Below are 5,611 nucleotides of genomic sequence, written 5' to 3'. Positions count from 1 at the left end.
GGTGGTGAAAATTGTCACCCTGAGCAGGATTCGAACCTGGCCCTCCTGACGCAAGGCGGCTACACATCTTACTGAGCCAAATTCACTCTCACAAGGTAAGAGATGCAGAGACTGACAATTAGGATGAAATGAGCAGAAACTGCTGAGAATTGCACTGATAAGAGGTGAAAAGGCTGAAAAATTTTTGCAGAAAAGAGGGTGAATCAGCAGAATTTCTGCAGAAAAAGAGGCAGAACAAAAAGAGAAAACTGAAAAACAGGTTTTTGCCATGACCGGGATTTGAACTCCGGCTATTCTCGCCTCAAGGCAGCTGCTCATCTCACTGAACCAAACTCTTTCCCTCAAAAACAAGAGATGGAGAAACTGACAATTTTGCTAAATGAGCAGAAGTTGCTGAGAACTGTGCTGAGAAGAAGTGAAAAGGCTGTAACTTTTGCAGAAAAAGAGGTGAATCAGCAGAATTTCTGCAGAAAAGAGGTAAAGAAGCAATAAGTTGCGCTGAAAGAGATGAATCAGCAGAATTTCTGCTCAGGCTGCTATTCATTTCACTCGAGCCAAAGTCATTCTTACAAAGAAGAGGTGGAGAGACGGACACCCTTCGCTGAAATGAGCAGAAGCTGCTGACAATTGTGCTGATAAGAGAAAAGGCTGAAAATTTTGCAGAAAAGAGGTGAATCAGCAGATTTCTGCAGAAAAGAGGCAGAAGGTTCTAGTATGTAGAAAAAGAAACACTGTTGAACCATGTGAAATAAATAAAGAAATGAAATGAAAGAACAACCTGGTTCTGCTCAAATTCAACCAATCAGAGGTACTGCCTCAGTCTGCTTATCAGGCTGTGTACTTGTTTCTGCCATGGAGCGTTAACAAGAATCTGAGGTCCATATTAGAAAAAGCTGCTAAAATCATAAAAGTTTGCAGAATTGTAATAAATTAGCAATATAAATTACAGGTCTGTGATAGTGTATAAATTTGTAGTGAGCGTGGACCAAGGTGGGATTGAACCCAATACCTTTGAGAGCTGCAGAGCCGTGTCATTACTGATTGCGCCACCTGGAAAGGGGCGCGTCTGAAAGACAGATAATTGGGCAGTCAGAAAATAGATCGCGGTGAGAGGCGAAAACGCCGTTTTTGGAGTTACAAAACGTCGTGAAACTCAAAAACTAGGAGGGCTAGCAGCATAATTCTTGTACTGTGAACTCAGCGGACTTTGGTGTATTTCGACTCACGATTTTTCATAGCTCGCTCTACCTTCGTCAAGGGAGATATGACGAGAGAAGAAACGGTTTCATTTCCAGAGTTTGAAGACTGAGAGAGGACAGATTTCCACCCCTCAAACAAACGTAATTCATTGCTCAACGGTAAGATAATCGAAAACTGCTTCCACTGTGAGGTCAGCAGTGTCTGAAGATATATTGGCACAAAGCCTCATGTCCTAACTTTGCTTTGTTAAAGAGATATGGCAACTTTGAAAAATGCCTCCCGCTACAGAATTTCAGCTCTGAATTTCAAAACCTCCCCATAGACTTTGAATGGGGACTTGTCAGACCTTGTGTCACCTCGAGGCAAATTCATGAAAAACGGTAAATCTCACAATAAAGATAGTGACATTTTCTGAAAGCCAGCAAAAATACCTACGTTTTGATGTATAATTTGTGGGGGTTGAGTGAAATTGAGCGCAGTAGCAAAGAAGTTGTTTATTTATCTGTTCATCTGGACGTAGCGTTTTGTGGGAGAAACGTTTGCGTCACTCATCCAAGTGACTTCTTCAGTCTCAGCTGACTGCAGGTTTTCCCAAACCTTATAAACAGTACATTTGCATAATGACTGAAACCAGCCCACTGAAGGAACAATGGGCTGTGAGGTCAGTTCCTTAATCATAATTATGCAAATTCCATGACCATTGATCAACAATCACTGACCAAAACCCACTGATCAAAGAACACTGATCAATGGCCATGAGTCCCATTCACAGAGAGTTGGGGAATGGCTGCAATCACAGCATTGTAAGATGGCGAAAGATGTACCCTTAGGCACCCTCCTCGATTCAGAGATGGTCTTTCCTTTTCACGTAAATGGCCTCCTTGACTCCGGCGCTCAAACCAGCGTTCTTCCCTGTCCAGGATGTGTACATCCTCATCCTTGAAAAAGTGTCCACTGGCCTGTAGGTGTAAATAGACTGCAGAGTCCTGGCCTGACGAGGTAGCTCTCCTGTGTTGTGCCATCCGCTTCGCCAGAGGTTGTTTGGTTTCCCGATGTATAAATCCTGGCAATCCTCCTGGCACTTAACAGCGTGCAATATATTATTCTGTTTGTGTCGGGGACCTGATCCTTGGGGTGGACCAGTTTTGGCACAGCGTGTATTGGGGTTTAAAAGCCACAGAGACCCGGTGTTTCAAAAAAAATGCGTCTCAACTGCTCGATACTCCTGACACATATGGGATCACTACAGGTTTTCGCCTGGGCAGCGGTTGTCCTTCTCTCCTGGATCGGCTGGAGCTTTCTTTGGGTGTCTTTCCAGCTTTGACAAAAGTCCAGCTGGGATAACCACATTTACTCAGGGCCTTCTTGATGTGCTGTTCTTCTGCCTCCGTGGCCGCTGTGTCAGTGGGGATGGTGTTCGCTCTGTGTTGTAGGCGTCCTGATGACACCCAGTTTGTGCTCCAGTGGATGATAAGAGTCAAACCTTAGATACTGATCCGTATGTGTAGGTAGCAGAAATACAATTATATAGCAGAAATGCTATATTTAGAAAGAAAAATATAATATAGTAGAAATACTATGATTTAGCAGAAATACTGTAATCAGCACATATACTGTAACATGACAGAAATTCCTCCACTTAGTAGTAATACTATAACATAACACAAATGTTATGATTTGGCACAAAAACCATAATTTGGCAAAATACTATGATTTAGCAGAAATACTAAGATGTAGTAAAAGTACTTTGATTTAACAGAAATACAATTATGGAGGAGTAATACTTTAAAATGGGAGAAATATTGATACACACACACATACACAGAGCCTAAAGGGAACAGTATTTGTGCCATGGAGTGTTAACAAGAATCTGAGGTCCATATTAGAAAAGCTGCTAAAATCATAAAAGTTTGCAGAATTGTAATAAATGATGAATATGAATTAGTGGTCTGTGATAGTGTATTAATTTGTAGGAAAAAAAAAACATGTCGCCCAAGATGTAATTGAACCCACGACCTTTGGGTTGCAGACCTGTGTCATTAGCAACTGCGCCACTGGGAAAGACAGCGAGAGCCCGAAAACAGGGTGATGAGCACTCAGAATTATATCGCGGTGATAGGCGAAAAACGCCGTTTTTTGGAGTTACAAAACGTCATGTAACTCAAAAACTTGGTGGACTAGAAGCATAATTCTTGTACTGGGTGAATCAGCGGACTTTGGTGTACTTTGACTGTGATTTGCATTGCTCTTTGTACATCCGTCGCTGAGATATGACGAGAGAAGAAAGGGCAGACCTCAGATATGATTGGCTGGGAAGCCGTGCAGGCCCTGATATGTAAATTTGAATGTCTCAGTCCTCACAGAGGACCTGGCAGAAATATATAGAAATAGTATGATTAAGCATAAATACTACATTTAGCAGAAATACTGTATTAAGCACAAATCCTATAAAAAGCAAAAATACTATATTAAGCAATATAAATACCCTATAAAAATCCTAAAATAATCCTAAGTAATACTGTACTATGATTTGGTAGAAAACTATAATTAATCAGAAATACTATATTTAGCACAAATCTTATAAAATAGCAGAAATAATATGATTTAGCACAATAGTAATAACTTAAACAGAAAAACTGGAAAACCAAAATGGACAGCTGAAAAATGCTGAACATGCTAAGGATCCTTCAAATGTAATTGTTAAATGAAAAAAATCAAAAAAAAAAAGTATAACAGTCACACAATCACAAATATGTACACATATGGAAACACACATGTACAGAGAGACACACACAGGATCAAATTCAGTCAACCAGTCTAAATATATTGAATTTAAATCATACAACAAGATGCTCCCATAAAACTCTCTCTCTCGCCTCTCTTTCTCTCTCTCTCTGTCACACACACACACACACACACACACACACACACACACACACACACACACACACACACACACACACAGGGAGAGAAAATCAAGTTTCTAGGTCAGTCAAACAGCCTGGGAGCTGCTAAATTTGAATCCACCAATCAGAGAGGCTGTGTACTTTTTCCCGCCAAAACAGGTGCACCTGTTTTACACAGACGAGTACAGAGAGAGACAGGATTTGTGCTGTCTACTTTTCATAGTGAGGACTCCCCTCAAACAAATGGCTATAATTTCCTAACCGTAGGGGCTAGAATGGTCATTCTTACACCGTTTTGTTCAGAAGAGATGGGGGAATCTTCAAGTGTTGACAATTTATCATTAAAATATGAATTATTGAAGATATTTGACTTCTAATGCACCATAACTGAATAGAGGCAAAGCGAAAACTGCCTTGACTTGCCCTCAAACAACGCTTTGTAACTCTAAATCTATTTGGAGTATCGATATCATTCTTTCACCGTAAGAGACAGCAGGCTTTGGTGAACAGTCATGGAAATTTTCCAGTCTCTGTGGAAATCCATTAAAAGATATGACGAGAGAAAAAAAGTGGTTCATTTCAGAGTTTGAAATCTGAAGAAATCTGAGCGAAGGACGAATTTCCTACCCTCAAACAAGTCTAACTCATTTCAGAACGGTAATAGGTGAGAAAATAATTCTTGAATTGTGAGCGTCAGGAGTGTCTGAAGATATACTGGGACAAGCCTTATGTCTTAACTTTGCTTCGTTAAGGAGATATGACGATTCGAATATGCCTCTCATTACAGAAATCAAGCAGTGATTTTGAACAAGCTCTCCATTGACTTTCTATGGAGAGTTTTGCGACTTTAATGTTGGTCTGAGGAGATTTGCCAAAATTCTATAAATCTCACAACAATGATGGTGACATTTTCTGAAAGCCAGCAAAAATACCTACGTTTTGATGTATAATTTGTGTGGGTTGAGTGAAAATTGAGCGAGTAGCAAGAAGTTGTTCGGACATGAAGAAAAATTGCCAAAGGTACAGTGGCTCACTTAGAACCAACTGCATAGCAACCATAACAACGCATGTATTTTGTGAAAAATCACAAAGATGAAACTCAAAACTTAAAGAGGGATAAGATGAAAACGGTAACAGATATGAAAAAGCTGAATCATTCATGAATAGCCCAATAATTTGTGAACATTTTAAAGTTTGAATGGTTGTTCTACGTGAAAGTAGGAAAAAAGTAGTTAAGTTTCAAAAACAAGCAAGTTTTAGCAGAATGCGGAAGTTTCCCATTCATTTCAATGGGACAAATTAAAGGAAAAAAGCTTAATATTTTAAAAGTATAATAGCATAAAATACCAAAAGTCATAGCCATCATTAGCAGAAATAGCAGAATAGTTTAAAATTTGAACGGTGAAAATCGGCTGAAAATTGTGAAAGTAGTTAAGTGCCAAAAAAAGTGAAAAAGTGGCAACTAGAATAACTAGAAAAATGTGCATTTCCTGCGAAAATGCTGT

This window comes from Oreochromis aureus, linkage group 12 (genome assembly GCF_013358895.1).
Source record: "Oreochromis aureus strain Israel breed Guangdong linkage group 12, ZZ_aureus, whole genome shotgun sequence".
Classification (NCBI taxonomy): domain Eukaryota; kingdom Metazoa; phylum Chordata; class Actinopteri; order Cichliformes; family Cichlidae; genus Oreochromis; species Oreochromis aureus.
The sequence above is the reverse complement of the archived record's forward strand: the minus strand, read 5'-3'. Positions refer to the sequence as shown.